Genomic DNA, 24,438 nt, shown 5'->3' with positions numbered 1-24,438 from the left:
GGCTCCCTGCCTCGTCAGGTAGGGTCCCGGGACCAATGCCAGATCATTACCACGGGCTATCGGGTTTTAATTAAGACTCCGACTCGACCGCCACGGTGTGGCGGGATGCCGGTATGTGAAGGCAAAGGCACTTCGCTCAAATCGCTTTAACCAAAATCTCTCCGTGTTGGGTCGATCGTCCAAACTCACGACTTCAATCGCACATCACTTCCGGCGCAAGCCTATCTCGCCCATTACCTAATCCTCAAACTGAATACCACATAATCGCATGGCCGCGCCATTACTGCAACCTCGCAGCCAAAGTCGGAAATTTGCATTCCGAAAAGACTAGAATCTTCTCTTTTTGTTCGCGACTTGAAGAAATCTACTCCTTTATACTTTCTGCGACGTAAATTCATCTCTGGAGAGCGAATGTTCCGGTAATTCTGTGAGGTAACAAAGACTAGTTTACAGTTTTACCAGACCAAGGAGTTCCTCTGTGGTGAAATTTAAAACGCGTATAAATAACGGCACACCTTCGTAAATGTATACCGTCTTCGTGGATATGAATATTTGCACAGTGTCCATGGCTCTGCTTTGTCTCCCCTCGATCTTCTTTGGTACATATAACCTCAGTGATTAATCGCCTGCACCATACACTCTCTAGACTCAACCCTTAACGGTTTGTCCTGGATCTACGTGCCGCTCTACTGATATTCGCAATTTATGGCTGTAACAATTTTTCACTCTAGTCGCATACCGCGCTAACGGAGCCAGCAGATATGGATGTGAGATTCAGCTTTGACAAATGAGTAAAATGTAGGCTCAGCCACGTTGTTGTTCTTTTCTTCGAAAGCCAATTTTCCGAATTTTTAATTCCTTGCGTATATAGGTTTTTGCCTGGGTCTCTTGTGGCTTTACATCGCAAGGCAGAAGTCCCGCATGCAACGTCAAAGCGTCTTCATGCACATGTGTAATACCGTACACGTACGTGCAGTAGAGAGGAGATAGGAAAGGCCGGGAGCGTAATAGGAAACTGGGAAAGTTTGACGATTGGTTTCCTGATATACCTACGCTGCTGCAACGCTGCTTCCAGAGTCTCTACCTTGCCAATTCTGTTTTGCTCCGCATTGCCTACAGCTTGATATCGGGGTAGATATACAGATCCAGGAGATCATCCAAAAGTCCCTCTATAATACACCCACGACTCTCAGCCGTATTTTCTACGCATTGCACACCTGCAGAATGCCTTATATATCTACCTAACAACCTCAGGAAACCAGAGACATCCCTCATCCGATCCACTGCCCCGGGCTCTGACTTTTTTCTTCCTATTGAATTCTTCGACAAATTAGGCACGTCATCGAAACTATGCTACGTATTTTGCTTTTCTTACAAAAATCTATAATAATCGGGTGTGACGTGCTGAGTGATGACGTTTATTTCAAGTACCTAGTCACGTCTTTCCGAGTAGAACCAGGAAACTGCAGACAACGAACTTGTGAGGTCTTGAATTTATTCTAGATTTATTATTTGCAAGAAGCAATTTATACATCTCTCAAATGTGGAACCAGAGAGTTCGATTCGAGATACGTAGATCACGCGGAACTGGAAACGCTCGGCTAACTGCCTGCTGCGTACCTCGACACCCTTACGATGATCCAGAGGCACAGCCGAGTCGGTAACGACGAGGAGGTTCGTTCGAGGATTGGCCGGACGGTCGCCGCCGTTTCTCAGATCGTAAGCCGGTCGGCGGATATCCCAGGTGAAGCGGGTTGCCTGCAACGATCGCGAGCTGGGGATGGAAGTTTCAGGGGTGGAATACATACTCCGAATGATCTCCGTACATTAGCTCGCTGACACGACGTTCGGCTGCTGAGTCAGACCGCCCGTTGACCTAGCGACCCGTGTCATTCGAATAACAGCATTATCCCGCATACGTCGAACCCGCCTGCGTCCGCAAGCCTCCCATTCACCGGCGAATATCTAACGAATCGAAGCGAAAATCCGGCCAACCAGATCAAACCATAGGCTAAATAGTAGCCAACTCGAGTTGACTAATTGCAATTCTGACTGATTGCCGGGTACAGGCAGCCTTCTCCTTGGATCTGCGGGGTAATCCGCTCGTAATTTTGGCCGCATGCGGGGAGCGCCCAGGATCTTGCGGATCGAGAAAATCGTTGCAGTATACAATATCACTGATTTCTGCCAGTCCCTTTTGTGCGGGTCCGGTCATTGCAACGTTATGAAAACTCGTAAGTGATAAGGTAAGGGTACCAGTTATTGACCTGTTTTGGTCGTATCTGCTTGATCTTTAGTTCTAAAATTACCAAAAAATAAATTCTCAGTTTCTAACCTTCTAACAGTTGGTTCTACTCATCGAGAAATTCACAATTTCTACCGTCAAATTATAATTTTAGAAAAGAAAAGGGTCAATAACTATTACACTTACCTTAGCTACAAAAACAAGGAGGGCCAAACACGCACTTCAATTCATACGTTTTCTCCAACTATGTCATTTGCTATGTCCGACCGATTCTTGGTTTTTACCTCGATTTTACTTTTACCAGGCTTTGATTCAAAATTCAAAATTTTTGCAAGCCAGTAAGTACTTGTGATATAGGGTCTCACCTCGATTGAGCACCGATTTCAATTATCCTCGTCAATTGGTTCAATTTCTTGGCTAGAGTTGAATCTCTGTAAGGGAGCGCGCGGGTAGAAAGAATCAAGGGTTGGTTGGACGGTCCGATTCGGCTGGAAGTCGCGGGAAGTTTTCTTCGACTGAGAGCCGCCTTAGTCGAGCAGCTATAGACGAGGAAGTGGGAAGTGAGGGAGCGAGAGAATCGGTTTTTCCGCTGTAGGCAAGGGTTAGGAGAAAGAAGAAGCCGCCCCTCCTTCAATTAGCAATAATCAGATTGGCTTTAGTGCCTACACCTCCCCCGTCAATTTAGTCGATCTAATGTATCATCTACGCCGATATAATTGAGGGTATATCGTATGCCTCTATTTCCCATTAATTTCTCCCAAATAAATTCAATAAACGTAAATCCAATCTTCGAAAAATCAACCCTCAACAGATTCCCTGCTACTCCTAATTATATTTTCCCATTGATCTTACCTACACCTCGGTGAAACAATTTTTCTTTCTTATAATAATTTCTTATACTCCGTAAATGATCCACCAATCTGCTCCTTTTCACCTTCCTGTACTTCTTCGCTCCTTTCGGATAACCTGATTTGTGAATCACCGGTAAATGAAAAATGAATCCTAACGAGAAATTGCGTAACAAATATAGACAGTTAATTCTTACGAATCACTTACTTTTTGCTAGTGCTGAACAATCGTCAATTCGTTCTATACTATGTACTCATTATACCTTGGATGAAGCTTAATTTATACACTCGAGGAGTTGATATGATGGGTCTTTGGATTTGGCTGAGCTCGCTGCACACAATTTGCGTAATTTCTTGTTTGAACAAGAATATCTTCAAATATTTGAGGATAGTGAAAAAGGACTCGTGTGTCACATGGGCGCTGGAAACAATTCACCTAGAAGGTTGGCGCGGTAATGCGAGATGGTCTACGCCCGCACATCCATCATACCTTATACCATTCGTGTCGCCTTAACCCGAGCCGAACAGCCTGCAGACCCACCTCGAGAGCAAGGCATGGCGTCTCCGTAAAATAGCAATTCCGTTTATTGATATTTTCGAATAATTTTTATTTTCGGTTCAAAGTTAAACTTAAGGTAACATTAAATGAATGAGACAGTAGCAATTTTTATATGAAAAAGGTTATATACCAACCCAAAATACATAAAAATGGTTAACCCGGGTAACCTTAATGGGCCAGCGTGAAAACTTCTTTCGAGAACAGCGTTTCTAGCTCAATAAACATCATCAAATGAAATGTTTTGTTAAGCTTTTTGTGCAGTTATTCAAATAACTCGGAAACTAATGAAACCCAAAACTTAATCAGTCTTAAGCTAAGAAGAACCCCGTCGAATGAGACGCAAATCAACCAAATCCATTCATTCGTTCCAGATATACCTTGTAGTGACAAAAAATAATTAGACTCACGTGCAGCACAGGCTCTGATAGGTGGAGATCCAGTGAAATCTCAACATTTCATTCGCGGGGTGATAACTTTGCTTATTTTTTATTTTCGTTTTCTTTTCACGAGTGGAAACACGACGAAAAAAACCTCTCGGATTTACATTCGAGAGGATAATTACATGGATAGCGCTTTTTTGGTGTAAACGTTACAGGGGTTGTGGTGAGAATTACTTACCAGTATGTTGAAGTTACATTCACGAATGTTCTTGGAACTTGTCAAATACATACCACAATCCAGGTAATTTTTATTCTAAAAAAGCACCGTCAGTCAAATAAATCCACCAGTTTTTTTCACCAAAAGTTGACTAATTTTTTTCATAAAATAGTTTCTACAGTTCAGTCCGTTCAATTCACTTGGTCCTGTATTTTTAATTAACAAATAATCATTGATTAGAACATAGTTCAGGGTTCGCGGATCCCGCGACATTTTATGCGTATTCGTATGAATAACATGGTAAAAGAGAAAACGGATACCTAAGTAAGAAAAAATGTTAATCAATAAAGAACGGAGAAATAAAAAGTGCAGAAAATAAAGGAAAGTACACAAAAAAGTGTAGTAGTCGCCACCGAAGTATAACATCGTGGTCGTGGCTTCCGAGAAGTAGGAGGAGGCTGGCTAGCAGTGTATAACGACGGGTAACCTTATCTTCTCCACAGTCTCACATTTTATTTTATATTGTGTGCACTCTCAAAAGAAAGACTCTTCGTTTGCCCCGCTAAGACAGCTCGAGAGAGCGGTGGCCGTAAAGAGAAAGAGATCGGGATGGGAGGATGGGGAGGATGGGGTGGTTGGTGAGGGGGGGTGAGGGCGGTGAGGAGGAGGGGGGGGGGGGCAGAAGAGCGAACGCCGTAGGGTGAGGATATAAAATAAAGCTCTTCTCTAGCTAAATTAAAAATACAGCCTTTTTGACTGGATATCTAATACCTACCACCGACAAGACATGCCTCGCCTTTAAACTCGAGTTCATTCTCGCCAAAGGAAATTACATTTCAATGGATTTTTATCTTTCTACCCCGTCTTTCTTCACCGTCCATATTTACCCACCAGATGGAAAGGGAGGTAGAGGAGAAAAGAGAGACAGACAAAGTTATCTATTCACCCGAATATTTCAACTGTATATAATATACGTGTAGATTGGGGTGGCGCAAAAAAAAACCGACTATTTTTTTTTTTTTTTGTTTTTTTTCTTGAGTCTCGTGTGACAAAATGTTAGTTTCTGATGTTTTAAGAGCCCACTCCAAAAGACAGCTCAAAAAAAAAAATTTTTAAGAGGACGCTCCAAATTTTAAAAAATGTCAAATATTGTCAAAAAATTAAATTAAAAAAATTGTATTTTCAGTATTTTGTTTGATTTTGAATTCATGTCGTGGTGTGTTGTTATAGATTCTTTCTTACTAAATGAAAGAAAAAAAATTTATGAAATTTTAATGTGAATATTAAAAGTCGCTCGAAAATATGTAAAGAAATGCACCAAAAAATTGAAAAAAAATTATGAGCGACCTTTCAAAATTCAAATTTTGAACTGAAACTTTCGGAAACTTATTTTTTTTTTGTCTATTTAATCATACCGTTACGAGGAAAAAAATTAAAAAAAAACAATTGATTTTTGACAATTTCTTACGTTTTAAAAAATGTGGAGCGAGCTCTTATAATTTTTTTTTGAACTGTCCTTTGGAGTGGGCTCTTAAAACATCAAAAACTAACATTTTGTCACACGAGACTCAAAAAAAAAAACAAATAGTCGGTTTTTTTGCGCCACCCTAGTGTGGATATATATCTGTACGTCACGTACACTTCTTTATAGAATGCAATCAACCACGTCGCAAGCCTTATGTTTTCTCTTTTTACTTGGTCCACTTACTTCGGATCGAGTATCAGATTTACACGTCCATATGTATAGATTTCGTCTTTAAGCTGCAATTTGTTGGCAGAGGTCTTTGAAACGGAAAAAGAAGAAGGAGAGAAAAATTTACCGTAGGGTAGAACAAAAATAGCAGGAGCCTGCGTTCCGTGGAATATCAAGACCTAGAATTTGTCGAGCTTAAGGTATACTGCGGTTTCATCTGCTCAGAGAATTTTTCTCGAGAAGCTTAGGCAGGGCTTAGATTCTCATCCAACTAACCAAGGGTAGGTACATGCTGTAGTCTAGGAGTAAAACTTGTCTCTCCGGCTGACTGTAGAAGAATTCGCGGAGTTGAAAGATTTTTCACGAAGAAGCCTGGAGTACAGCGTTGTTCTCTTATTGGTTCAATTTTTGAAAGAAGGGACTCCTGACTGTTCCTCCATACCGAGTCTATGACTCCAGACCATGCAGTTGCAGACGATATACATAGAGAGAGAGAAAGAGAGAGAGAAAGAAACCTTCTTGGTTTAAAATTATACTTCAGAGTTACGATATCAAGATTGTTGATTTTTAATTCATCCTAGAAGTGTCAAAAGAACCTCAAAGCGATTACAGAAAGAAATTGGCAAAATTATTTCTAAAAATACTTGTACAGCTTCTGTCCGAATTTATAAAATTAAGTCGTCAACGCCTGAACTAGTATGACGATTGCACGTTTATACACAGACAGAGTGTCCTTACCGTTGCTGGTCCTGTTATTATTGCTTATTACCGTTATTGCTATCGTCTGCTGCTGGTTCTCCGAGCATCGCTCGAAACTAATCCTCATGCGATGCGCTTTCCCATGTGAAGCTCCACTCGTGCCCACTCATGTCCAGCTAGTGTTTGTCCTTTCTCTGAAATTAGGATGTCTCTTGCTCTGGCGCAGTGCGGTATACAGGGAAGAAGAAAAGCGGAGGAAAGAATAAATTTTACGCCAGATCCTTACAACGCGGTATAGTTTCGACTTCTGTTGACCATCAGACGTAGACTGTTGTTCCCCTTATACAGCATCTCATGGTCGTCTCAAGTCTGCTCCTTCAACTACTTGCTGAAAACAGCTGGATGCAGCATATATTTTTATTTCCTCTTTTGATAGCGTAGGTTCCAACGATCTAGTCGATTCACACAAAAGACGCGAGTTGTCGGTGGTAGGGGAACAAAATCTCTACAGCTGATCGCACGTTGCTCAATTCAAGTTTTTCACGCTTGTCTAATACGCGCGGACGTTTTCTGTTTTCCGGAAGTGTCGTATCTGGGTGACGCGATAGAGCACATTCGGCGGGAAAGGGGATGAAAGCGAAGGGAGAAGACCAGGGAACTTGGAGCCGGGTTCTACGGTATGCGCCCGAGATATGGCGGAAAGATTGCAAGTATGGGGGGTAAAAGTGCCACTCGAACGGTTATAATCAGCTAGGCTTGTCTGCAAATAACACTGCAGGATGATTATGATTGAATAAGGTTCGTAATTGAGGCTATTAAGCAATTATATAAATAACACACACGCGGGACTCCCGGGGTGTGTTATTTCATCGTTGCAAAAGGTGGGCTTGGGGCGCCGGGAAATTACAGTGCAAACAATACCGGTAGCAACTACCCCGTTTATTCTCTACATACCTAGCTAACAAGGGCTCGTTGTTGTAAATTTGAGGATCCTGATGCCGATTCTAGTTTTTACATTTTACGCCTCCCAGTGACTGTAATGGTTTTATTTGACAATGAGTGAAAAACTTGATTGGTCAGAGTAAGATATACTCGCTAGAGGAACTACCATTTATTTAACTTTTGAGAATATTTTTCTTAACATAATTGTTTATTCATGGACAGTAAACTGTGATGCCTGTTTATTAGCTATTTGCCAATTATTTTGAGTTTACTGATGTACGAGTTTGTACGGATGAATTACGTTTTTGTGACTTCTAATTACGACGCAAATACAATAGGTACCGCCGTTTTGGTACTCGGGACATAATCAGATCAGCTTTTTGCAAAAAACTTGACAAGATTTTGTCCTTTTTCGTTTTCTTTACAAAGTTAGTTTGTCGTACGGGACGTCGAAATATCCAGAGTCGACAAGAATACTTTTTTGATATTCAAAACACTTCGGACTGCAGTATTATAAATTCTATTTGTTCTGCAGTGCTGAATTTGCGTATTATCTTCGTTGCTCGATAGTTTGGTACACTAGAATAGATATACCTACACAAATTCGCATCTAACTGGTGGGATTGAGAATTGCGGACGTCTGCGATGGCGGCAGACGGGCGCCTTCGAGCGAACAAGTCGCCCTGGTGTAAACGCTGATGGGCGGAAGGGATGAAGTGCGGAAGAGAGAGAGGGAGAGAGGGGGAGGGAGGCACCTACGACCGCCTTGTGGACAAAGTCGGAGAATTCGGATGACCGGCGGGGTGCCAAAACAATCGCAGCGGGTGACGGCACGTGCGTCATAATGTTCAATTTGCAAATAAATTTCCCTTTCCGTCCGGAAATTCTACTTTGGGTACAAAATTTTTTTTTTCTAGATTCCTGGAAACTAGTAATAATTTTGAAATTGATCCATCAGGGTGCAGCGTATGCTTGATCTTACAGTTTGGATAATGTCCGAATCAGATTTCACGAATTTTTTGTGCGGAAAGTATATCTTGAAATATTCGCGACGAATCTACCGTGAAAATTGAATCGCCGTTCGTCGGACTGAATTGGCATTGCAGATCCGGGGTTAGCATTCCAGGAAGGGTATTGTGAACGGGGCAGTTCAGGCGTAGTGACAAGTCACGTGATTAGTTCCTGCACGGAGAGCGGCGGCGAGGCACGCGATTAGTCGGTGGGAACTCAACGCGAGTGGAAAATTAGTCTCCAAAGGGTAATTAAACAAGGTAATTAATCGCGTTCGCACACGAAACGCGGACGTGGAATACTAACCAGAAAACTTCTCGTATTGCGGTCCCGCTGAATAACCAGCTTTTCTTTCCTTCGTTTCTACTATCAGCCCGCGAATGTGACACACCACTAAAGAACTTCTCATCTATTTCCCGCGCGTCCGTATCCTTCTGCATCCTAAACAGCCGGAGACTGCAGTCTCGCAGGATCGTGAAATATTATTCAAGCTCTCCTGTATACCTACGTCGGAAGCGAATTATTCAAGAATATTTCCGTCTGTAAACCGGAGTACCGCAAACGAACGTACTTTACGCATGATTTTTTTTTTCCCCCAACATTCAAAGATTGTATATAATGTACCTCGCGGTTTAAGCTGCACTGAACTTCAGTTTGTACCTTGAGGCCGGATGACGGGGTGGAATTAGTCGGATGATATAAGATTTCGGCAGTGTGATAGGGTTAACTGATGACCATGATGGCGGTCTCGGTCTAGGGCTTCAGAAAGTCACGCAGCAACTAACAATAAGCATCAATCTTCGGTGACGACGTGCTCGGGCGCACTTAGCAGGTTACCCCCTTTCGGAAGACACTGCCTTCGGCCAAAACCGCATATCCGTGTAGGTGTAATACGCTCATGTCGTTAAATCCCTCGAATGAGCGAAGGTGTAACAAGAAACGTCTCTACTTCCAAATATTCTACCACGTGACAGATGTTAGTGAGATTCATTCGACTGTCTATATTAGGGTATTCGAATGTCCCGATGATTGCAGCCATTCGCATATCACACTCAATACTTCCAAGCGCTCTGAAACGCTGTGGTGATTAAAGCATGCTGCCCTTATGCCGCGGATGGATGAAGGTGACTAAAAAGACACAACGTTCAGAGGTTCGTTCTGCAGTACGTTGTAATTAAGTTAAAAGTAAGAAGAAGTAATGAAGATGGCAGGAATCTATCTGAAAACATCTTGTCTCCTTAGTTAGCCGCACTTTTTACTGTATACGTCATCAGCGATCGGAATCGTGTGAAAAGCGATGTTCAGGGAACTTAGCGGCAGTCTGTCTGATAATACTACGAAATAATGGAAGTTCTTATCTTCCAAGTACATGCGCTAGAATTTCACGTGAAGTAGGTCCACCTCCCAAGGTGGATTCGGACAAAATTAAGGTCACGAGTGTCGCCTGCTACCATTCATTCAACCTGCATGTCAGACGACTCGATCGGCCTTAAATCTGTACTTTAGAAGGTTAGATGCGATTCCTGCACTACGATTACTCTTTCTTCAATTCCAACCCCAATGTTTGACATTGTTTGTAACGAAATTGGCACGTGATAGTGAAAGCAGGGATGAAAACATTAGGAAAGCAGTCGTGAGAGCTGGCGCGGTACAGTTCTCGTTCACACGGTAATAGCGCGTCAAACTTGAGGATACTGCAGGTGGTAATTATCCTGGGTAGGATTTTTTCGGTGGTGTCTGTATGTCACTGCATACCTGTGCCTGCCTTCTTCTAAAGGCTGCAAGACGTTGCTGGTAATTGGTTTTCCTTAGCTACGCCTCTCTGGCAAAACCCCCTCCTGCAAATTCTCGGCATCCCTCTTTCCACTCCTCCTGATCTTTGGCTCTCTTTCTTGGCTCAACGATCTCTGCTCCTCATTCGCGTCTTCTCTTATGAGAGGAGCTTCTTACGCTTTAACAAGCATATCTCCAACCTCCGTGATCCCGAACTCTTTGCAACCCTGATTGAATTGAGCAGAATTGAAAGGGATTTTGAAACCCTTGACGGTGGTTCCCCGAGACCGTTGCACGCGTGCGTATCGAGGACAGATGTTATCCGGATCCGCGTAACGCGGGTAAAAAATAAATACAAGCGTCAAGATTTCCTTTCCAAGTGCCAAAAGATCCGAACTTCAACTGCAAACCTACGCTTGGATTTTCGCTATAACTTTCACTGTAATAGGATTCAACCCCATAACATGGGATCGTGCTAGAGGATACTTGCATCTGTTGGCATTTTTTCCGCCTTTCTGTAATACCGAATGATTTGTGAATTTAGTTATCAATTGTTTCCACTAAAGTCTCGAAGTCTTCTCAATAGAGTCGTGACGCGATTCTCGCCCCCAGAGATTAGCAAGATTCTCGTCTGACGGCTGCGCTACAAGCTGGTAAATACGTGGGTTCTGGGTGAACGCAGATAGAGATCCTCGTTCTCTTGCGCATATGACAGAACAATTTCATCGGCGGAATCAGAGGACAGCACGGGGAAACCGGCGCGGTGCAGTGAAGCGACACTCTATTAAATGGTGTGCCATCGAGCACGGTTGAACAGGCGCCGCCAGCCCGACGTTCAGCTTTACCGCGTGTCACTCGGAATCTATTTGCATAGTAATGGCGGCGTCGCTTCCGTTTACAAGCCAATGCCTGGAGGGGGACGTATAGGAAACTGACGACACACGTCGTTCGAGCCTTGCAGAGCTTACTCGCGTAGTACCAAAAGCGAAGTTCTTTTCAACGCTTCGATCGATGACACGTGTCCACCTCTAGTGACGGTCGATGATCCAGGGGTAGAAGGCTGTTGTTGTGGTGTGACAATTGTCGAAAGAATCGCAGGATCAAAAAATAAAAAAAAAATAAAAAATGATCTACGCTAATGCTAATGATTAACACAAGTGATCAGGTTATGCTCTTTAGTGCTGCAGTTTTCGGGAAAGTGTAGTTAAAAAATTTGTGCTTTTCGAGCAGTGCTTCTTCATGCCCTTGTAACGGTTCTAGGGTGTCCTTTGACGCGTACACTATCTTGCAGTTTTCTTAATTATATTCGAATTTATTGATGGAAGCCCTCGGTTGTAAATTACTGAAGCCCTAAAGGTGTAAGGGTATAACATAAATTACGCGTTAGACATCAGCAAGCACTTGAACGGGACTTGGAGGCTTGTACAACGAGATGAGAAATATTTCTATTAGGATATTCAAATGCTTATAGGATCATGCAGTTATTGGCAGAAGCCTTTCCGTATTAACAGAGTTGTTTTATTGTTCAATTCCATCTGCTTGTGTCCATGCCATAGACAAAATGAGTTTGTACCGAATACATAGCATGCCAATTGTCACCTGATGTCAACGAGCTTCATAACAGTTGTTAGGACAGCTGAAATCATTCTGCCCGAATGACGAACATTAAAGAAAAACGTTGCTCGTCTTATGCCTCGTTATTATCCTCGTTATTATCCAATTAAAGGAATCCAATTTGTGCGTTACCTACATCATCTTCGGGCCCCTGCCATGGCTCGTCTGGCGGAGCAACGGAAACAAGCAGCCGTGAAGCAGTGAAGCATCAAGGCTCGCTCGGTAGCCTGCAAGCTGCTTGAATTATTATTACTAATTGCATCGGCACTTTGATATTCCGTCGTTCTGGTCCTCATTCTCAACTGTTAGGTTAAGTTTCTCAACTAATCCGGCTTCACCGGTTAGTTGATCACATCTCAGCCGTCAGGCTCACTCTGTTGCGGCGGGTCTAATTGGCAAGTGGTAAATGTCGTCCCATAGCTTTGAGGTGGATTGATTCTCAACATATTTTTTTTTTTCCACACGAAAGAAGATTTAAGCGACAAGCATCAGAATATAATACACATTAATTAAGGAACGCTTTCTTCTGTCGTAAAATATGCATTACCCAGGCGATGAAGAGTCGACTATTTGAGTAAACATTTTCATTAGGTTTCATAAGGCTATGATAAGGCTTGTCTTACCACCTGATTAGGTACACATCAGGCTACCTAATCAGGGCCAGACTAGAAATGTAACCTACCGTTCTAGAATGCCTTGACAGGGCATAGTTCAAGTTTGATGATCAGAACCTGATCAGGCGTTGATCAGGCATTGATCAGGGCAGGTTGAGGCAATGATTATTCAGATTTATTAATGTTTAATGATACTCTTATCGTTAGTATATAGTTTGATACTCTTATCACGAGAATGCCAAGGATTTCTATGACCTCTGGTGGCTGTTCGCGATACTTGCAATGTGTCAGGATTAGTCAGGGTCAGATCAGGTTCGCCGTAGTGAGTTTGCCTTACCTGCACCTGCTCAGGGCCAAATCAGGCATGCCCTGGTCAGACATGCCTGCAGCCTGACGTTAACCTGACCGAGGGCACTCAGTGAGGGATGCCTTAATAAGGCACGCCTGATTTCAATTTTTTAATTTAATGGAAGCAGGTAATTACGATGGCTGGGGCAGGGCAGACGAAGAACGGAATAAGATACTAGATCGCTTTTTGTCCCACCGGAATCACATATATATATATTATAGTATATATGTACCAATTGTACCATATGCCTTCTGTATCTACGTATATATTAAGCGAAATCACCCCATGGCCCATGATGCTTCCAATTATAAGGAAGAAGCTGGCGACGCTTCTGCTCCCGCGCCCCTGCTCCGATTCAGCTCGGTCTTTAATTTGGTCGCCTGGAACCGTCAAAGATCTTTTTAGATTCATTAGTTTTTACGCTCTGTTTTTCACCTTCGTTGATCCGTAAAAACAAAACGTAATATTTGAACGGCGTGATCGTTCGAAAGACAGAGCTCTCAACACGTGGGGGAAATCCTAGAAATTTTGCGTCAACTTCAAGAGTGTAACAAGTTGTCAATTGCTGAAAATACTCTGTTGTATATCTAAAGTGAGGCAAAAAAAGGAAAAATAGTCGAACTTTAAAGACATTCGTTGACTCGTGATGATAATTATTCCTTGAGACTCCAGAATGCCAGCAACGGTCATTTGACCTCTTCAATCCTGATGCAAAGGATGCGAATCATTTAAACACGGCGCCAAGTAGGTCAGCTGTGGCCGACGGTGTACGACGACGCCCGAGAGACCGAGTGCCGTGCCATGCCGTTACCATGGCATCCCCAATGTCCCGATATCAATATTTATCACGGGTATAATCAGAGGTGCGAAATGCTACTTGACGGACTTGTCGTGCATGATCACCAACAGCCGAATATGTATCTACAGTCACATTACAAACAGCTGTGGCGAACATAATCATTGGACAATCGGGTCTTTATATTTGAAAAAGAATTTCTTTTTGGTCCTCTTCATGAGAAAAAAAAAATTATGATAATAATTGCGGATGTACAAGCAATTCAATTGCATTGATTCTTAAGTGAAAAAGGATTCCGGTATGAATGCAAAATTGTTTCATGTAAAGAGCCAATAATTGCTCGAGAAGTGTCGACGCCAATAAAAGTTAGTTAGTCGCCAATCCCGATTAGAGTGTAACACACGGATTTCGTTTGCCATCACGTTTCAATTACACTCGTAAAATCTGGTGTATACGATTGGGGAAAAAAGTACACAGTCAAAATGTGGATACGATTACCATTGCACTCAACAGCCAGGCTTGAACAATGAATTATAAATATGATGTTATTTCATCCACGTATTCAGTGTTATTAAGTACACAATTAAAAAACAAACACTTTTTCTGACCCCTTGAATCTTTCATTTGGCCTAAATTTCGGAACGACGGTAACGCTAACGTTATTCCATGTGATTCCTAGTCTGAAATGTCCGCTGACCTCTCGCTAGAGATTTTCATAAAGAATAAATGTGAGGGCAGATAATTCTGCTACTGATTGTGAGAACGGATGAAGGAGAGGGAGGGAAGGAAAGAGAGAGAAATGGAGAGAAATGGAGAGAGCTCAGGCTTCTCGAGCGACGCGATATCACTCCGCTAATTAGGCATTAGCGCAACAAACAAGCCCGGGCTACGGCGTTCCGTGCTCCTCCCCTCGCCCCCGCCCCCGCCCCCGTCGGCCTCCGCCGCCCGTTCCCACTGCCACCCCGTGACCCCCCGACGCGAAGCTCAAGTTACAAATTAACTTGCTGAGAGATCATCCTGGCACCCTGCCCTCCGCCCATTCGCCCCTCGCTAACACACGCTGGCTCACCGTTTCATATACGTCACAGACGCATCGGATAATCTGGTGTGGGCCGATAATGAAACCGGCGGTAAAATCACTGTTGGCTCTTCATTCCCGCGAATACGGCTACTCGCTCTCTCTCCCTCTCTCGCTTTTTCTCTCTCTCTCTCTTTCTCTCATCGTTTGCGAGCTGCGCAGCGTCACTCTCCTCCGAACTCATTGTCGAAATTTTCCACGATCACGGTATTCCTTTTCAACCTTATAATCTGCAATCGTAACAAAGGTTGTTTCCGATACCTCATATATTCTTGGCAACTTGCAATTTTGAGGAACTCTGCTATCCACTCAAAAATTTAGGAATCGCCGAGCTCATGTCTCTAGTGGATCCGACACGCACATCGTGGACGTTTCAAGATAGTAGAATATTTGTAAGATTTCGATTCTTGTTTTCCACGTTCGTTTTTCAACATTCGTTTCGATTGGGAGATTGACAGCGGAAAATCGAGAACCTTCGGAGATAGCGCAGTCACTGGGACTTAGAGACTTCGCGATAAGATCTTATGCCAGATTCCACGCGTGACTGTTAAAAGGAAACTCTATCAGCACGCAAAACTTATCGAACACTTGAACGCTTGATTAGAGTTTCGATTAACGTACCTGATGCCGCTCTCTTGTCAACGCCCTGAAATCCATTTCACTTCCGGGTTTCGATTCATCCCTAATTTTTATCTTTTGAAATCTGGAACCGTTTGAGGAACTTTCCAATGCCCAGGTCTCATTCTCTCACAAACAGATACGTTATTCATACGGCAGCAACATTGGCAGCTCCAGACTCACATTAGGCACTGTTTATTTCCTATCGGGAAGGGAAGAAGCGTGGGCGTGGTAATAAATGGAAAAAATGTTGTACAACGAAAGTGGTAAAAGTATGGAGTGCGCGGTGAGCGTGTTGGGTGTAGATGGAGGCGAAAGCCTCCTGCAGCGGAAAGTAATGCACTGGCCGTGTACTGGCCAGTAACTCCATTGCCCTCCTGCTGATTGACACCCTTCGCATCTCATCGCTCTCTGGACCGCTGCGACCGTCGTCACCTCTCCTCCTCTTCGTCCTCTTCGTTCTCACTCTACTTTGCCGAGGGGGAGAAGCAGGAGGCGACGCCATTAAACATCAGCGAACATCAGCCGCTCTGGCCAACTTCCATGCTCGAATTTCAGTCGACACTTACGTCCCTTTCAACTTGCTTATCGCTGATAATGGTATCTTTCAAGCCGCAATCCTTACGTAGTTATGGACAAATCGGATACTGGACTTTGCAACATCGAAAGAACGGTGATTGGCCAAATGGCCAATCTGTCGTGATTCTTGTCGTGGTATCACTTCTGTCTTTTCATTTTGGTCGCTATTTACCTGAGAATAAATACTAATTGTACATAGGTGGAAGTGAAAAGACGAGAATCGAGGGTCTAGACGTAAAATAGTCTGGTGCTATATATGTATACCTTAGCCGCAAAATATGCCGTTAGACTCACATCGGTCTGTAGACAAGTTTCTAGCCGATGTTGGATTAAATATTAACGATGGTCCCATCTGTTATTGGATACGCGGAGGCGGCAGACCAGAGAACGGGGCGCACGGTAGATGCGTGGAACGCGCTCAGCGTCAAAGAGCTTAAGTTCTAACTTCAGCGTCCGGCCGAAATCCGACCTCAACTACTTAGTTTACTACGTGCTTGGTCGATGAATCGTAATCATCTTTCTATGGTGGATTCGCAATGAGAATCTGGGATGCGTGTATGCTTACCGTGTTGGTGGAATTAGCGAAAAATAAACCCGATTCAAACGAATTTCATAAACTGAAAACCTGCAAATTTTCTTAATGCTTCTATCGTGAACAGAATATTTTCTAATTATAATCGCTACGGGGTGATTATTCACTTCTGCACAATCGCAGCGTCAGAATATTATGCTTGCATGGTACTGAAAAAAGGAAAAAGGGTTCCCGATTTCTTGGCTCCTTAGTGGGTTATTGATGGTAGGTACTGGTAATAAGAAATTTTTAACATCTCAACATCAAAACAATACGGTTGGACGTGTTTTTGTGACAAATATGAATGCATATGCTTCAAACGTATCGTAATTTTTATTTTATGAAAACATTTGAGGCCTGAATTTCGCACAATGTGGTTTTTGCAACTTTGTCAATATGAAATTAATTTTTTTTTTGTATCATTCAGCAACGACAAATAGAATTGTAAAAGGGCGATACAGCATGTTGTGAGCGTATTGCAGCTATATGCAAGCAGTACAACGGCGGTTTCGTATGAATAATAAATTGACAAGTAATCTACAATGATGACAAATTACTCGGGAGTTATTGCCGCAGAGCGTTCTCGAATATACCGCACATTGTAGCGACAAAGTATCGAAAGACTCTGAGCGAATGACATGATGTAGTAGATGCAGTGAATGTAGGTAAGCGATAATATCATAATCGGAAGCGTCAAACGCATGCTTTTCGATTCCAATGTTTTTATGTTCATTTCATTTTTCTTATGGTTATCAATCGAGAAATACGATTATCCGATGGTCAGTAAAATCGAAAGAGTTGGAATCGAAATTCTCACTGGGGGATAATTAATTAAGATTAGATGGGATGTTGTTATTACATCGTGGACCTACAGGATAAATTCTCCCTGCTCCTCGCTTCGTCCATACGTCTACGTAAATTTCCTTCACAAAGCGTATTTCCATGTTTGTGAAAATAAAAATGGCGGGACTCCCTTCTTCCGACTTCCCTCCCTCTCGCGCGGCTTCTTTCTCGGCCTCCTCTTCTCGGCACGTTCCTGGATGCTCGTCCGCGAACATTCACTTTTACTTCGCAACCCGTAATCCGGCAGGCTGTCCCCTGAATAACAACTATTTTCGAGTTTTACTCCACCATTCCGGTATATATACGTATACATTGTACGTACGAGCTGGGTACGTCGACGCAACGGAGAGAACGCATCAAGGCATTAGCGACGCTAAGGCACAGATATAAAGCAGAGATAAACCTGCCAGGAGTATAATAACCGGCGGGAACTTATAGAATCGCGAAGGTACCTATTCAGCCGCGTATATCCATAGACGTATGCCTGTGTGGACGCGCAACTCTGTAGCATAGCCGGCTTCCACGCGTCGACACATCCGCGGAATCGTTTGATTAATGATACCGGTGAGTGGGAAGGAGGAGGAGAACTTCCGGATCAGCCGCGAGTCTCACTGAATTATTTTATTGTCGCGAATCGGCGAATTCGCCAAGGATAGTAGAATACGTGGCACAGGGAGTAAATGTTAATAAAAGAGAACGTGAAAGAGCCAGTTTTATGTTTAGATAATCATTTCCTCTAAATGAAAATAATATGATTGATGTCCCTGCCTTTGTCTGCCACACGCCTCAGTTCCACAGGATAAATATTACATGCGGGACGAAGCGGCGTCAAACTGACCGGGAATAATTTATTGGATAATCATTAATCAGGGGGCGCGTTACGACGTTAAAAAAAAACAACAAAAAAACTATAACTTCTCGTACTTGGTAGTCGTTGCTACTTTTTGAAGGTATTAAAAAGTGAAACTCATACAGGTATCTACTTGTGACACGTAATATCGGTAAGAAATTTCGAATTACGGTGAGTGAAGTATACTTGCCTTTTACCTTTCACTTGGTTGCGGTGACTTTACTCATATTATACATCGCCGGATAAGACGCCTAACGTTATTAAGGTTGAAAAGGTATATCTACCCTCTCTTTAGCTGCAGATACAAGGCTGATGATTGCCCCTTAAAATACCTATTAAATTTGACGATATTACAAAGGCTCGCGCAACTCCGAAGGTTATTTTATCACCGCAAAACGGACCAGAGGATAAAAGATTTATTTACTCTCAGCGATGCGACTTATTTCAAGCGACATCGCACTCACTGTGACATTCGGATAAGTAAGAAAGTAATAGCACCTATAACAACCCCTAAGTCTTGTAGATGACTGAAAATTCATGCAACCAGACATCTGATTTCCATTTCAATGAATGCTGGATTTGAATCGCGTAGCCGGAGAATACTTGGAAAAATCTAACACTCGCGGGGTTTATACAAATATAAGATACCCGGAATAAAAGTATAAGAAGCGCGAGGAGATGGTATCGGGTTTGGTAAAAGGCTACTGCCGGCTAGCCCTTATTTGCGACCCAGCAGCTGCCGCGGTAAACTCTGTTTGTGTTGATGCTCCGTTGCAATAGGCTATAAATACATTATCCAGATTTGCCGTCCGCTTTTCAAGTAGAATCTGCAGCGTACCTTTCTGCCCAAAGAGCGAAGAGCGCCATGTGACCGGATCCCACGACGACAACGACGACAACGACGACAACGACGACAACGACGACGTTTCTCCCTTTCTCGTCTCTCTTCTGGGATGGATGGAGTAGGTACACATCCCCTGCGGTGGTCGGCGTGTACCTTGCTCACACCGCCTAGGGAACCGAAGACCATGGCTGGTCTGGCGCCGTGTTTGGGGTGATATTTCATTTTCCGCCAGTCTCAGACTAACCCCTCCCTCCCTCCCCCCCATCTCGACTCCCCCGTCATCTTGAGGTGGGGAACCTCCCATGGGTCGGAATGGACCCTCCGGTAACCTCATTTGCCGCTTTACGACTGGCCGCCTCCTGGACAAAGGTTACCTACACCTTCCGTCCCGCTTCCATACACTCTGCTCACACCAGATTCTCCGCCTCTTCTTTCCAAATTATCACCGTCCGCAGTCCGAATCTTCCATTTAGTCCGTCACCCGTGCAAAGACGATCCTACATCTGGTGATCTCTGAGCCTCGTGACACAATTTTCTTCATAACCATTTTCATTTGCAACTTTACGTTTAAGTCACGATCTGGCTCGAATGGAATATAATTTGTACGGAAAAGAAAGTCGTAGTGTCAGAAATCTGTCGAACCTTGATAATTGATAAAGCAGTAGCAACCCGATATATTATTCACCCGTGAAAAACCGGTAAATTGAAAATTCATTCTTTGACCCAATCGACGACAAAATCGAGCGTCTCTAACACGGGACGACAAAACATATTGGCTGGAGAGCTCTGGCACAAAGGTTCGAGTAGGTCGTGAAGATACTACAAATACCTCAAAATTTGTTTGTAAGGAAATCCAATCGATACCCGACAAGGTTCTGAATTGTTATTCCGGGAGGGGTGATAAACTGACAAACATTTCTCAGTTCTCCTACAATCCAAATCTTTAACAGGGAAGTGTATGGTATGTAGATTATGGATGAGAGTATTCATCGATTCTGTTCATTCTTGGCTGTGAAATATTAATCACCAAGGCATTCTAGAATTAGGTTGGAACCTCCGGCCGAATAAGATCATGGAGTTTGTGGAAGGAATGTAAATATTGTCTAAGATACACGCTCGATACGTTATATACACCCAATACCTCGTGCCCTAATGCAGGTCTAGAGCTCGTACGTGCGTTGTATCTGTTTGCGAACGAAGACTGTGATACGGAGAATACAATAATGCCTTTCCCATGAAAAAAATTATATTTTCTACTCGCAGACTGCGAACCTCATGGCCCACTCGATCCTCGAGAGCACGGATATTGTGATGCATCATCCACCTCTTGAACACTTCCTCAGATATTTTCCCAGCACTTCGGTCTGTCCTCACACGGGCAACCGACCGGACACTAAGGACCAACTCCGCCCCGTTCTTCCTTCCTTCCCTCCTTTCTGGTCAACCTACTTACTTACTTACTTACTTACTCGCTTGGATTCTTCGTCACTCGTCTTGTTCCGCACCATGTCTAACCACGGTAACAAGGCCCAATATGGATTGCGTGCACTCGACGGAGAGAAACGGAGGCATGAGGGTTCCGTTTGCTTCCACCAGGAGGAATTGGTTGCGCGTCGTGCGGCTTTCTCTCTGCTTTCTCCCTTACTCTCCCTTTAACTCGTCCCGACGCTATGTGATGCATTCGACGCCTCGCGGGACCCCGCTTCGTCCAGTGCCTCCACCCCCGGCTTCACCCCGGCCCCAACCCGCGGCGTCCCCCCCGTCAGCCGAAGCTCAGATTGCTTTTATACCCTGGATTGATTGACAATATACTTACCCTACGGGGCGAGTGGACCTTACGGTTATGGAGTCGCCTACTCGTTTCATCCCTCAGAGCCTGGACCAGCTTCTGGCAGGGCTATGCCAAGGAATCGTGTCCCGGCGGTTACGGATATTTTTACCTCTCGTACGAAACCCTGCCACAATACATCCTACTCTTAGTCAAAATCAGTACACAGACTTACTATAAGGATCGAATTCGTGACGCTTTGTGGTATCGATTGGAACAGTTATTTCCAAAATTGAGTTTTCGCAACTCAAGAATGGTCAACGAACAACAAGGATATTAGTTATCTACTTTCAAATAAGATCCATGTCCATAATACGGTGACTTCGAATGCGCTTAAACATGGCCGAATATAGGCGTAACATTATGAGTAGAAAACTTTCCGCCTTCGGCAAAAAAGACGTGTGAAGAACCGTTCCAGTTGCTGGCTTGCGAAAGTTGAAAAGGTCGAATAATTTTCAGACTACGATTGGTCAGAATTTGAAATATTTTATATTTTCTATACCACTTATAACCGCTTCGATTTCTATAATATAAATACGATAAATACGAGCAACCGTATAGCTGCAGCCTTTCGTGAATATGGATATAAGTTATGATCGTTGATTCTGTCTTCTTATGTTCTCGTGCATATTCTGTTGAAAAGTATCACGGTATACTGGCAGCGTAATAAAATCAAATTTCATACCCTTCCAAATTTAATTTCATTCAACTAAACACGCGCTTCCGGGTATCCCCTGGATCTATACAAGTATGAGAATATACACGTAGGTACCTACGTCTAACCAACAAGCGCCGAGCGAACGACAAGAGAGACATGCGAGAGAGAGGGTTGAGGTAGGCACCCCGGTTGATCCCTCGCGAGAGGAAATCTCGAGCGTCCCGCAACTTGGGGATACTTCCTCTTACTTACGTCTTTGAAAAGAAAGAATTTATACGGGCTGCGTATTGCAGCCCTCGCCTCGTCGAGGCCACCCTTCGGCAACGGGAGATACGTGGGTGCTGGAAATATCAGAGGTAGATTTACGAGTATAACGGGATACTCGTACTCCGTTCTCTAGTATTCTTACGCTCGAGTTATCCACAACATCGCGAGTATACACTTACTCGTCTTACCTCGGCTCCTGTTCCTCCCTCTTTCCGCAATAAGAAATCGCCGTCATTGCTCCATCAGAGCCGATCAGTGACGTATTCCCCGAACAATGATTGGTCCGTCGTAAATCGTCGTAGTGTTATGTAGGCGAGCAAATCAGGACCTTCTGAGACTTTTCCTAGATTTTGCATTCGACGTTATTCTGATAATATCAAAAACAATCACCTTTTCCGGAACCAGACATGTACACACCTCTAACAAGGAAGGTAACCCAAGTCGATTTCTTCTACTTGATTTCTTTTGTAATATATTATAGTAGACTAAAAACTAAGCGACACGTGTTTTTTTTTATCTGCCATTAAACACTTCAAGGGGTCACACACTTCCTGTTGTTTTTTTTTTTTTTTTTTTCTAATCGAAAAAATTAGATTTTTCATTTCTCGTTATGATAAAACTTTTCCGGTTGGATTGGTTGAAAAATATTACGTCCTTGTGGGTGGAACTGCCAAATCGCCTCGCCGGACATGCCTTACCGTGGAGGGTGGTTTCACGCCCTTAAAGTGTTTAATGGCAGATAAAAAAAAACACGTGTCGCTTAGTTTTTAGTCTACTATGATATATTAAAAAAGAAATCAAATCGAAGAGACTGATCTGGGATATCTTCCTTTTAAGTATTAGTCCAGCTCTTACATTAGCTGGAGCCACACCCGTTTCCGAGATGTTTAGTCTGCGCTCCTTCTCCGATCCCCCCTCTCTCCCCTTCCTCCCTCCATCTCTCTCGAGGTCTCGTATGAATTTGCAGCAAATCGGAGGTAATAAAATAAGGATCAACAATGCCCGATCGGATTGCCGTAAATTCAATAGCACGCAAATTTGCTTCAATAAAACCAATGGAGCTCTCGTATTGATCAGGGTCTCCTGTTTTTGTTTGGGGCTGCCTGCCGCGCCTCCGCCACCCTCTTCGCTCCACCCACCAACCTCGCTAAAGGCACTGTTCCACTCACCAGGAGACCGACCCATGTTTCTCCTCCACCTGTCACTACCTGCATTTCTACCTTTTTCCTCAAATTCCATTCCGCCGCTATGCTGATGACGTATTCGAGAGGAATATAAACACGGAGTATGAATCTACTGCACGATCTTCTCAGTTGTTATTATGTGAAATTAGACGAACTGAAACGTTTTCGCTTTAATAAAACATAAAACTGTATATATTTTACTAAATCAATGAGTGATTGAATGTACACAAAAGCGAAAGAGACTCTTGAATATTTTATACCATTTCTCGTGAGTTTTATTGTGTAATTAATTGTAAGTGCTTTGATGCTTGTTGAATCTTCTTTATCATCGCCACTTTGAGTAACAGGTACGGGCGTTGATATTATTACATCACAGGTGTATCAAAGTTGTTCCGATGAGGAAATTGAGTGCCTATTCATTTTTTGAAAACGTCTTTCTAGAAGCGTTTTACGCATCTGACTCAGATACCCCTTATTATAGAAAAATAAAATAAAAAAAAAACGGTGTGAACGAATATCGCCTTTCCTTCCAATTCCATTTCGTAACTTAACTGACGATCCGCTTGCGGTCTGCCTTCTTCAGCCTTCAATAATCTCTTCCTCATTAAACCGGCTTTTGACTTAATTCCTTATTAGCAAGACTTAATAGCTATTATAATTCAGCTCTTATAACTGCCACTCATGATACCCACCTATTCTGATTCGCGAAATTGTCCAGCCTCAAAAGCTCCGCGAGTCTGCCCTGAAATTACGACCGATCTTCTTACGTAAAATATATAAATCAAGTGCTAGCGTTTCTCAACCTTTTGAGAAAGACTGAAATTGAGATATATTTCTCAATCTTTGATAATGTGACTTCTATACTTTCCTGCATACTGTGTGTAAAATCGCATTATACACACTAGTTGTATAACATACTATTTCAACATTTTCCATCTAATTAACGAGTAAAGAGGATGTTCTTTTTGTGTATTCAGGTACAGATTATAAATCTGTAGATCCTTTTGACGGATAAATTCATAAACTGATAAAGTCACTGAAGCATCCGGAGAATGAAGGATAAAAACCTGTCACATAGCATCGGAAAAAGGTGGTGGAAGAACATCAAACGAATAACTACGCAATACCGTCTGGAAAAGTTCGATGTACCAAATTCTCATAGCTCTTGTTCCACATTTTCATACGCATCTCGCTTATTGCGGTACTGTAACACCTGTACGAATTGCCAATCCCATTTTTAATAATTCTTTAACACGACCCCCTTACAATGTGATCCGCAAGTAGCCATCATCGCTGAGATTTCACCGTCGTTGCCGGATATAATAAGTTTGATATGTCCCAAAAGGTTTGCTCATTCTTTCGGAAAGAGAAAACGAAA

General features: G+C 43.1%; 1 protein-coding gene across 8 annotated transcripts in view; it reads left to right on the top strand.

The window, feature by feature from the left end:
* The window catches only part of LOC124411217 (membralin), a 69,553-nt gene that overhangs the window by 33,755 nt on the left and 11,360 nt on the right, over positions 1-24,438 (top strand). The gene's annotated exons all lie outside the window — the stretch shown is intronic.

This window comes from Diprion similis, chromosome 2 (genome assembly GCF_021155765.1).
Source record: "Diprion similis isolate iyDipSimi1 chromosome 2, iyDipSimi1.1, whole genome shotgun sequence".
Classification (NCBI taxonomy): Eukaryota; Metazoa; Arthropoda; class Insecta; order Hymenoptera; family Diprionidae; genus Diprion; species Diprion similis.
The sequence above is the reverse complement of the archived record's forward strand: the minus strand, read 5'-3'. Positions and strand labels throughout refer to the sequence as shown.